We start from the raw sequence: 12168 nt of genomic DNA on the forward strand, positions 1-12168 counted from the left end.
GAAAAGATAACTGACAAAAATGGAACGATGCAGGGAATGGATGTTAGGCCAGAGCCCAAGAAGGGTGAGATCAGGACAGGTGTGCAGATTGCTGATGGGATGCAGGTGAGGAAATCAGAGAGCCCCGGAGGCGAGAACCCTCGGGAAACTGGAGATCAAACAGAAAAAAGTACAGACAGGACGACTAGACTGCCGAAAAGACCTTTGCAGAAATAATGTAATTGTAATAAAAGCCTTTGACACAGGAAGTAATAACTCATATAATAGAACATCGACAAAAAATATTAAAAATAGAAGAGCAAATTTGAAGATAAACTTGTGTCACTCTCAAAACCTTTGAACAACGAAAATTAGTGATGACTGATAGTAAGATGATGTAGTTGATAATGAGGTGAATTACAGATGGAAAAAGAAGAACTGAAAAAGTATATGGCCAGTATGCACTCCATGTAGATCATTGCGATCAATAAAATGATGAGACAGATTTCGACATAATTGTATTGAGTATGTTATTACAAGAAACAAGGATGTTAATAATGTACAAGAATTGAAGGTCTCTTATGCAACAGAGAATATGGAAGAAGAAGATGTTTTGATAAGGATAGGGGTTTTAAAAACCAGAACAGAAAGACAAGGAGCACATAGAACAACACTGGATACAAGATGGTTCCATTTTTATGTTCCTGCCTCTCATTTGCCCTGCAGTGGCTTGGCTGGTGAAGGGACTCCATTTTTCCTTCCACTAAAACTTGACAGCTAGAGACACTTCCAAAAAGAGTGCTAGTTTATACTGGGTGAGCTTACCACTGTGAATAGTTGAACTTGTATTTTCCCCCAGCCAATGGAGGACTGGGACTCTGGCAATGTGACTGCATCTTTGTAGGTGAGTCGGGGCAACTGCCTTTGTCATGTGTTTCTACCTGACACCACCTTCCCTGCCGACCGTGTTGAACACATGCAGCAAGTCACCAAGGATCTAATGCTGGAAGTGGGAATCCAGATAAATAAGGTACTATTGTATTGTAATGAACACCATGAGGTGTGAACCCCTTTGAACAGGATTGAATCCATATTGCATTTACACACCAGGTTTTAGAGTGATGTTAAGTGCCTACTCCAGTATATGGAACAAGTCTTGTAAACCTTGGAGGAGATGCATGTGTATATTTAACTGAGACCTCATTCACAGTATACCCTACTAGATATCTTACACGGGACTACTACCTGTGTCTCTCTTGCAGCTGGACAGTTACAAGGGCAGGCTTGTGATCTTTTTGGCTGAGTTAAGCAACCTGACTATCCGAGTGGAGATTGTGGAGAGCGGCCTGAGAAGTACATCCGACTGGATTTCGAGCTTCTGGATCGAGCTAGAGAGAGTTCGAATTGTTGGTGACACAGCTGAAGGATTCCCTCAACTCCTCCTCACCTATGTTCGAACAGCCTGTACACTGAGGTAAATGGGTGATAGGTAGACAGATATAGCAGAATGACTATTAATGACCGCAGTGGCATGATAATTAAGTGACAGGTAATATCATGCGGAAGCAAGAGGAATGTTGCTGTATGGAACAAATGACCTATTTGTCCTTTGTACACATGCATCCATAGATTCGCAACATGAGCCTGATTGTAAACCAGCTGGAGAGCTATGACAAGAGTAACCTGGAGGTGATCCGTAGTGAGTTTGGAAAACTGCAGAAGAAGCTGGAGGAGTGCCAGAAGAACCAAGAGGAGGGCATAAACCCAGATATTGGTAAGGAGCCTCTGTGATAGTAGCATTGTTAACATATTGTATCATTAGATCAAAAGCAGTAGTTTGTGGATTTGTTTGTCTTATATATTATTAATAGCTATTTATGTTTTCCAGGCTCTGCAACCATAAAGGCATTGCCAGTGTAGGGAAGCCAGTGGTCAGCCAACTGAATGCGAACTTGAATGCGGGCTACAGATTTGGGGGTGGGGAAAGACTCAAAAACCCAATCGTGGCAATCAATGTATTGGTACGGTGCCTATAGCAGTGCCTCAGTGCATGACTTTATCTTTACTCCGACTATCAAAATCTGGTTTTAAGGAATTCATTTAAACGACATAACTTGCCAAATGGATGGCAGGGTACCGGCAACAATTACATTGTTCATGGTAACACCCTGTATTATCAGAAAAACAGCCCATTCAGCATGGCTAAACTGAATATGACCACATCCAAATATGACTACAGAGTAATTGAAAAAGGCCAGTGCAACATTCTCCTACAGTTACTCAGCCAATCAGAACATGGACTTCTCAGGCGATGAGAATGGGCTATGGGTAACCTATGCCACCGATGAATCCAAGGGTAAATGGTCGTTGCCGAAAGTAAACGAGGTTGAATTTGGTATAGAGGAGCTGTGGAATACCAATGTATACAAAGCATTGGTAGGCAATGCCTTCATGGTGTGTGGTGTTCTCTATGCTACCAGACCAATAGATGTTCACACAGAGGAGATCTTCTACTCTTGTGACACCAAAACAGAGCAGGAGAACTACCTCAGCATTCCATTTGAGAAGTTCCCAGGATGAATATAAACCTGCACTACAACCCTATTGATCAGAAACTCTACATGTACAACAAGGGCTACTATGTGTCTTATAGTGTCAAGTTTAACAAAGACTAGAGCCTCTCTGGTCTATCGTATCGTGACTGATGCGACTGATATGACTCTCTCTGACAGCATGGGGGCATTGACTGAATAAATACTCATTACATTGTTTGGATGTATTGACTTGCATTCAAAACTCATGTCCCTTGAATTTCTGAAATAAAATCAAACTGAAGCATTGAAATAATTGTCTGTGTTCTATTTCTGGTTCATTTTCAGTTGGATTGAAAATGTAAATGTTTGTTATTACCATAATTACTAAAATACCCAGCCACTGTGTCAGATTCGATCCCATTACCTAAGGCAGTCCAATGAGAAAGAGTATAAGGATGCAATATCCCACCCCTTATTTTTCAGTAGAATTTGAGTCACCCTGTATAACTAGTACCTCAACATGACTCATCCCCAGTATGATATCAGACCCCTCCCACCCTAGTTTTGGGCTTGATGGGCTGGGCTGTGGTTTACTCTCTCACACCCTCACCTCTCATTCCCCTCCTCCCATCTCTCCTCCTTGGGCTCAGGCTGGGGCTTCCTCCTTGCTCCTCTGTAAGCAAGCCCTCCCCCTGGGGTTGTTCTTTGTGCTCCAGTGAGAGTCTGGCTCTCCTGAACTCAGGACCAAATCAGAGCAGATTACACTAACCAGGCAGGGTGAGCCCACAAGCATCCATCCACTGCATATACAACAATGAACCATGCACATTGTTTTATTCTTATGGTTTAATGTCACTGTTGTACAAATCCATTGACTCATTCAAATGTGGATACAACATTATACTGTAGCATACTGTAATATATTGCAAAATCTATCTGAAATAGAAAAAAGGTCTGGAGACACAGCAAGGCAAAAACAGCACTGTCTCTTTAAATCTTGCATCTGTCAGGATGAGGGGGGAAATGAAGGCCTTGTCAGGGTGCACCGGATTAGACAACACGGGTGTCCTCGTGGCTAATGGTACCACTGTACATCATCGCAAGCCAATACGCAGCCTCACTGAGCTCTCTCCTTTCCCTTTCTGTGCAGAGAGGGAGGCTGCTGAGGACGAAGGAAGGCTGCTGCTGGGGCAGTGGGTCGTAGGCATGCTGATCACATCAGGTCAGGATATATGTTGTGCATGTATTGTCTGTCTGTGTGGCAACCATGATGTGTGTATGATGCAACTGCATGTCTATCCATTCCAGACAAACAAATGGGATTATTCCATTGTGAATCTTGTGTTATCTGGCTGTCTCTACGTGTACATAATGTTTTTCGTTAGTATCAAGGATATTGGTGCATGTATCATGGAAATACTGCAGGAGGCTGACTGCATGTAATTGCTGTGAGGATTCTCAACAACAGACACATAGGGTGCTGCAGTGCTACTTGGCTTGACTTCCCTCATTAGACTGTATGAGGGATGAGGAATGATAATGAGTGGGTGTGTATACAAAGCTAACCCCGTGTCACAATGATACTGTGGTAAGGCATCGAGCACATTTTCATAGTGCACTTTGTGGTACGCTAAGAGCTACTATGATTACAATACAGGGATCTGCCCACAGCTTTCGTACAGTAACGTTCATATGTACCCACTGGGCACAGACGTCATTTCAACGTCTAGTTTTGATTTACATTTGGTTCAGTTGTCAACTAACGTAAATTCAATGTGAAATCAACAACAACAAAAAACGATGTCATTGGATTTAGGTTAAAAGTTGGGTGAAAAAAATACAAAATGCTCTTAGGTTGATTACTTTTTACAAATCTAATCAGTTTCCCACGTTAATTCAACATCAACACATTTATATTTTTGGTTGAAATGACGTGGAAACAATGTTGATTTAACCAGTTTTTGTCCAGTGGGTATTTAATCTGACAGGAGTGGTGGACATCAGGCAGTTAAGTGACTTTGAGTCATCCTTCTCTCCTCACCACCCCTGCAGCACTGACTGTCTGTTTATTCATCAGCAATAGTACTACTGAAGTAGAACTGAACTCCTGAAACCAAGGTTCAATATCGTCATGCTTGGAAACAAAGACTTTAACCTTCAAGTGGAGGAGGATAACCCCCAGTGAGCCGAACCAACTGCTGCCAGAGATGAGTCCCACTGCTCATAGGACCAGGGAGAAAAGGTGAGACACCCACATGCTTATGATCTGATGAGGAGGCTGGTGAGGGGAGGGATGGAGCTCATAATAATGGCTGGAATGGGGTGATTGGAATGGTATCAAACACATGGTTTCCATGGGTTTGATGTGTTTGACACCATTCCATTTATTCCCTTTCCAGCCATTACTGTGAGCCACGTCGTACAACTGACTAGGTATCCCCCCTTTCCTTTCCCTTTCCCTTTCCTTTCCTTTCCTTTCCTTTCCTTTCCCTTTCTCTTTCCCTTCCTTTCCTTTTCCTTTCCTTTCCTTTCCTTTCCTTTCCCTTTCCTTTCCTTTCCTTTCCTTTCCCTTTCCTTTCCTTTCTTTTCCTTTCCTTTCCTTTCCTTTCCTTTCCTTTCTTTCCTTCCCTTCCTTCCCTTCCCTTCCCTTCCCTTTCCTTTCCTTTCCTTTCCTTCCTTTCTCTTCCTTCCCTCCCCAAACGAAGGGTGCCACCAGCTGCCTGGTAAGGGGAGAGGAACAGAAACAGTCTATTATTGGTCACATTACTTTCACACTTTACTCTCCGTTCCCTTGCTTTGCCGTCATGTTTTTCTCAGACAAGTGACTAGTTAAGGGATTTATTGTATTCCTGGGGGAAATCTTGACTTCTTGGCTTTTGGTAGTTACCATCTCTGGAAGATTTGATCAATCATTCACTGCCAGCATAAGGATTATTCTTAGGAACTTCCTTAAAGAGAGTAAAGTCTTAGCGGTGGCAGGTCGTGTTATGACCCCTCCTAGGATATACAGTTCAGTGTGATTACATATAGTACAGTACACTCTGTGTGCGGCTGCTAGGGCCGTCTGGACCTCCACAGGGCCGATCCTGGACAGCCCTGGACAGCCATGAAGCCAAGAGAGACTACTTGGTGGAGGCAGCCAAGCAGATCCACATGGCTCTGGACAGGGAGGTCAGTGAAGACTTTATGAAGCTGCCTTCAGCTACTACAAGAACGGGGGTTGACCTGCTTCTCAATGGAGTTCAAGGTACAGTGGTAAATCTACGGTACTGCCCAGAGTATTGCTGTCAACATGCAGGGTTCTGGTTAGGGTGAAATTGAATAGAGCAGGTTAAGGCTTGGCAGACTTTAGCTACTCAACACAGTGAGAACAAGTCATAAGCGGCATGAAACAGGAACATGTAGATTCATCTGTTCATGATTCATCCATTGTAAAGCAGAATTAAAATAGTTCCATGAAAACAGGAAGTCAGAAAGCCAAGGTCAGAGAAAGATTTCCATCACTGGTAAAAGCATGCTGGATATTCTCTCTCTGCTGTGCTAGTGAAGTATGTCAGCTATATTCAAACAGGTTTGAATTATAGTGATGTTATTTCAGTTTCAGTTTGAGTGAAGTGAGGTTTCTCCATTGTGTGAGAGGGAGAGAACTGAGGTCTGACGTAGTTGGTCTGTCTTCCAGTGGACCCTAACAAGGAGCGCCGGGAGGGCAGTGAAGAGGAAGACTACTCAGTATCTGAAGAGGGCAGAGAGGAAATCTTTATCTCCCACCTGCAGGTATAACCTGGGAAGGGGAATCTCACGTAGGGGGTAAGAAGATTACATTTAAACCCTCATTTGACAAGATTAACATTCCATAATACTGTGCATCTTATGAATGGAAATCAACCCACTCTGATCATACATGTTACTCTGTGATACTGGCCACTCATTTTCCAGCTTTTTCACTCCTGTGTTGATTCATGTCTAGTCTGTTTTATTGAAGAGGGTGGAGTTAAGTGCTATTAATGTTAGCACCGCTGAATCATTTCCTTCTGGGAAAGCCCGAGTTACATCCTCAGAGCAACCAGTCTGTGCTGCTTACAGTCTCTCTCTGGAGATAGGCACAGAACAACAACAACCCCATTCCCTCTGTTGCACACACCCGACCCGAGATAGAAGATCACATTATATCTGCCAGGGTGCCTCGCACTGGCCGGCTGGCGCTCTCTCTCCCCCTCTCTCTTATGTAACATGCTAATATCTGTCCTAAGATTGTAACTAATCCTTGAGTAGAAGCACATTCAGATCTGAATTAAACACAAAAGACACGATGTCCACATCCCTGTTATCTGTGCTGTACTGATCTGTGTTCTCTTTTTATCACCAGGGTTAGTAGTCTGAGATTCCCGTTAATCAGACACCTGAGCTGCCCAGTGGAGGATCTAGAGATGTGTAAAGTGGTGGGGATCATCGATAAGGTAGGGAGGTTTTTACACCCACTGCTCTCAACCAGACAGAGGTACTATAACTGTTTGTTACAGCTGATGATCATTCTCTTGAACACTACATCCTGGCTGGTAGTGTACCCCCTTTATTAACCATGCCTTATAGATCCAGTGACAACCATGATGCTTACCTACAGTGAGGAAAAAGTATTTGATCCCCTGCTGATTTTGTACATTTGCCCACTGACAAAGACATGATCAGTCTATAATAATGGTAGGTTTATTTGAACAGTGAGAGACAGAATAACAACAAAATCAGTAAAAACGCATGTCAAAAATGTTATAAATTGATTTGCAATTTTTAATGAGGGAAGTAAGTATTTGACCCCTCCGCGAGACATGACTTAGTACTTGGTGGCAAAAACCCTTGTGGCAATCACAGAGGTCAGACGTTCTTGTAGTTGGCTTACCAGGTTTGCACACATCTCAGGAGGGATTTTTGTCCCACTCCTCTTTGCAGATCTTCTCCAAGTCATTAAAGGATTTCTGAGGCTGACGTTTGGGCAACTCCGAATCCTCATTCTGCCTCCACCAGATTTCTTCGAGGATTAAGGTCCGGAGACTGGCTAGCCACCCAGGACCTCAATGTGCTTCTTCTTGAGCCACTCCTTTGTTGCCTTGGCCGTGTGTTTTGGGGTCATTGTCATGCTGGAATACGACCCATTTTCCAATGCCTGGCTGAGGGAGGAGTATCTCACCAAGATTTGACGGTACATGGCCCGTCCATCGTCCCTTTGATGCGGTGAAGTTGTCCTGTCCTCTTAGCAGAAAAACACCCCCCAAAAGCATAATGTTTCCCACCTCCATGTTTGACGGTGAGGATGGTGTTCTTGGGGTCATAGGCAGCATTCCTCCCTCCCTCCAAACACGGCAAGTTGAGTTGATGCCAAAGAGCTGCGATTTTGGTCTCATCTGACCAACAACACTTTCACCCAGTTCTCCTCTGAATCATTCAGATGTTCATTGGCAAACTTCAGACGGCCCTGTATATGTGCTTTCTTGAGCAGGAGGACTTTTGGGGGGCGCTGCAGGTTTCAGTCCTTCACAGCGTAGTGTGTACCAATTGTTTTCTCTTGGTGACTATGGTCTCAGCTGCCTTGTGAGATCATTGACAAGATCCTGCGTGTAGTTCTGGGATGATTCTCTCATGATCATTGCAACTCCACGAGGTGAGATCTTGCAAACGCGGAGCCCCAGGCAGAGGGAGATCGACAGTTATTTTGTGTTTCTTCCATTTGCGAATAACGCTACTAACTGTTGTCACCTTCTCATAAGCTGCTTTGCCGATGGTCTTGGCAGCCCATTCCAGCCTTGTGTAGGTCTACAATCTTGTCCCTGACATCCCTGGAGAGCTCTTTGGTTTGCAGCCATGGTGGAGAGTTTGGAATCTGATTACGATTGATTGCTTCTGTAGACAGGTGTTTTTACAGGTAATTTAAGCTGAGATTAGGAGCAGTCCCTTTGAGAGTGTGCTCCAACTCAGCTCGTTACCTAAGTAAAGGGCTGACACCTGGGAGCCAGAAATCTTTCTGATTGGAGAGGTGGTCAAATACTTATTTCCCTCATTAAAAATGCAAATCAATTTATAACATTTTTGGACATGCGCTCTGGATGTGTATTGAGTTAATAAAAAAAAATATAGATGATAATTTGAGGGGAAACAAAAAAGGATAAATATTTCCCTCACTGTATGCAAATAGTAAGGTTAAAAATGTAGAATATTAATAACATACTACTTTAAGCTCTATTTAAATCAAATAACATGTATGTCTTTCCAAGGTTCTGATTGTCAAAAAAAAAAAGCCGAGTCATCAGGACACATGTGTTGTTAAAGTAAGTATTTTTCCTGAGCTTCAACACTATCATAAGCAATGAGAGGATAATGTGGAACAGTAGTAAAGCAGTGCAGTTATGGTGTAGATGCATATTCAGGCAAATGGGGACATGGGAAAGTAGGGAATACTTCAGTCGTATGGAGTATTTTCACCATTGATTCGGGCTAAGCTCTTCACTCTGACCCTCTCTTAGTGCAAATGCACTTCTGATTCGTACAGAGACTGTTATTGGAAAGAAAAAGTAGATTTATACTGGCACTACATGCATATGCAGTCTTGATCTTGTACATTCTGATTGTGTCACATCTTGAGGAACAGCGTCTACATATGGTATTGAAAATGTGTTTTTGCATAATTACTGTGTCACATTGGACAGATGGGGTTTTTGATCAAAATTATTTTATGGATATTCATAATAAGATTTATTTGAGTTTTAAGATTTATATTGATGCCTTGTCAGCAGTGCCACCTGCCGCGATTTTTAGCGACAGGATAATGATTAATTAAATACTTCGCTGCCCAGACCTCGTCTACCATGTAAGATATCCAGACTGGTCGATGCTCGATTACCTCTCGAAGGCCAGGAAGATTCGATCACAATGCGCATTTTGTCGCCTATTGTTCCAAAATGTGACAGCATCAGACGGCGATTTAGCTGCAGAACAGTAGTAAACGGCTAGAGAAGCGCCATTCAGGCACTGTAGACAGCTTGTAGAGACATGAAGCCTTAGATTTCGTCTCTTTGTCACCACTATAGACAAAGTTGGAGACTAGACAGAAAACTTCATTTGCACAGTACTCTGACCAAGGCAGGAACAGCACAGGACAGTGCACAGTTGCCACCTCGAGCCTGCCTGTGGGGGGAGGGGGATAGCTCCACCATCATCCTCAGGCCTTCATGAGTGAAGCTGCTGAAGTAAGCCAGCAACAGCGAGATCGCCAGGCTGGGAGTTGTTCAGCTGCGAGCTGAACACAGGTGCTGTAGCCCCGGTAGCATGGGAGAGCTTACGATGCTCTTACCTGCTCATAGCCGATGCAAAGCGAGATTTATGTCATGGCAGCAGCAGTGGACTCCACGAAAGCTGTTTGTTGATGGTCACATTTTCGCCATTTTGGGTCAGATGCCACAGAGCAAATAATTGCTGAACACCAAGAAAACTACTATTGTCTTGTGATGTATTTGACTTTTCGCTTGTAGGTGGAAAGCTTTCTCCAAACTGTCTGGGAAAGATCGGTTGAGCACCCAGAACATCTCATTGTGCGACACTTCCTGCCTTCATCAGCCTCCCTGTTATCAGCTCTCTCGCCTCCCTGAGTCAGTCAGACCAGCAGAGAGGGACATGACAACCCCTCTGGAGAGCGAGGAGAGCCCAGACACAGACTCCCGCATTCAAGACCAGGCCAGCAACGCCTGAGAGGGGCACTCACTGCCATGAGGGAGGCGCTGCTGGTAGTCACAGCACACACGCCAAACACACAGTGTTAATGAGACAGACACGTCCACATTCACAGCAGTATCAGCGTTTGCACGAAATCAGATTGCCGTATTGTGACCGCACTGTGTTCCTGATGTCACCGAGCCTTGGGATGTATTTGGAATGAAAATACTCGTTTGACTAACGGTGCGGAAGGGATTTGACACAGACCAGGAGTTAGCTTATATGCAGTGACGGTATCACAGAGGCAGGCATCAAACACCTCAGACCTTCTTCTGGGACAGGGTCAACGGGTGAACTTGAAGAATCATTCTATCAGTTTGTGTTCACAGAGAAAATTTGCCTCAATACACAACATTCTCCATAACAATAGAGATAACTTGACTCCCATGGCTCACTGCGAGTGCTCGGTGGTGGAGACTCCTTTGAAACACTGTGGGTGTGGACATCCACACCAGGGGGAAGAGGTAGGTCCATCACACTACTGAGAAGACGGCAAAGGACACAGAGACATCCCAGCCCGGCAGATTGCGTGCCTCTGCTGTGGGATTGCCGAAGCTCATAGCTTATACTCAGAGCTTCAACCCTTCTCACCACTGTCACAGCGCTGGGACACAGCAGAGATTCAGCATCTCCTGTCAGGGGCAGCACCACGGGGTCCTCTGCAGCCATGAGAGACAGCGACATCTCAAACACCCACAGGAGCTTCACAGTGTGAAGGGGACATGGATGCTCCTTGAGGTGGATCAGATGGGAGCCAGGGCAGAGGATCATCGTTGTGCTGGTGCCTGCCAGCCCAGAGAGAGGCCGCCAGGCAGGGCTGCTGGGGCTGCCTGAGGTGGGGCGCGCCTGCGAGCTTCAGCCGTACTCCGAGAGTTCACCAGCAAGCAAAACAGGTGTGTGGATACCAACTCAAGAACATCCAGCGACAGCATCGTTAGTCACCTAAACATTCTTATCTCCGTATAGCCTCTTGAGTTGTTGAGTTTTCAAGACTCGGTCTCACAAACTTTGTTGTAGATGTTATTGCATGTTTTCAACAGGAAAGGCCTTCGTATTTGCTGGGGTGGAGTTGCTCAGTAGAAATCCTGTGTTATCAGATAAAATTGTGTACTCAGGTGAAAACAATGCTTATTCAATAACCTGTCATGTGCCAAGGTCAAAGCCAGCACATGGGTTCTCAATTTACAGCGCCTTCTAGTGGTGAGAATCGCACATTAGTTTGATCCACAATAAACTCAGAATGTTGGCCTGCTTGTTGTCAATAGAGATTGATGAGGTGTCACAGAGGCTTGAGTCTGGGCATTGTTGCTAACATTTGTATTGAATACTCGTCAAGTTTATTAATTCAACATGTATGCAGCAGTTGACAGCGCTGCTCAGCCGATTCGCTGACAGGTATTTGTGTTGGCACCATCAGCAGCCAGTGAAACCGCATGCCCAGCCTGCAGCCTCCAGCTTGCGGCATTCCACTGGCGGGCATTCTTCACGATCACCTGAGATGCAAACGCCCCTGCTCACTGAGGTAGCCCGGAGCCTTCACAATACATATGGCCCGTACTGTAACAAACGCAGACATGGTACATACCTTGCTGTTAGCTCAGCGCCGAAGTCACACAGCCACAGTATTGTACAAATTGGTTCTTGAATGAGTGACCACAAACATTGGCTTCGCAGCTGGTTGCCGACAGCCTGGAGGGCAGTGACATCAAAAGTCACCTCATGGTGTTCTGAGCACCGAGTAAGCAGGTGGCTGAATCAGGTTGAATGCAGCTCGCTTTTCGTATTGGGCATATTACTTTTGGTGGCTAAAATACTGAAGTTCAGTTTTGTAACTATTTCCCGAGTATATCAATAATATATTATTTAGCAGATTGATCAAAGCGAGTTAATCGCAATA

At 44.6% G+C, this 12168-nt stretch overlaps 1 pseudogene; it reads left to right on the plus strand.

Annotated features, from left to right (window-relative positions):
* Positions 1-27: 27 nt before the first annotated feature.
* LOC123482215 lies at positions 28-2654 on the plus strand (annotated as a pseudogene).
* Positions 2655-12168: the final 9514 nt, after the last annotated feature.

This window comes from Coregonus clupeaformis, chromosome 29 (genome assembly GCF_020615455.1).
Source record: "Coregonus clupeaformis isolate EN_2021a chromosome 29, ASM2061545v1, whole genome shotgun sequence".
Classification (NCBI taxonomy): Eukaryota; Metazoa; Chordata; class Actinopteri; order Salmoniformes; family Salmonidae; genus Coregonus; species Coregonus clupeaformis.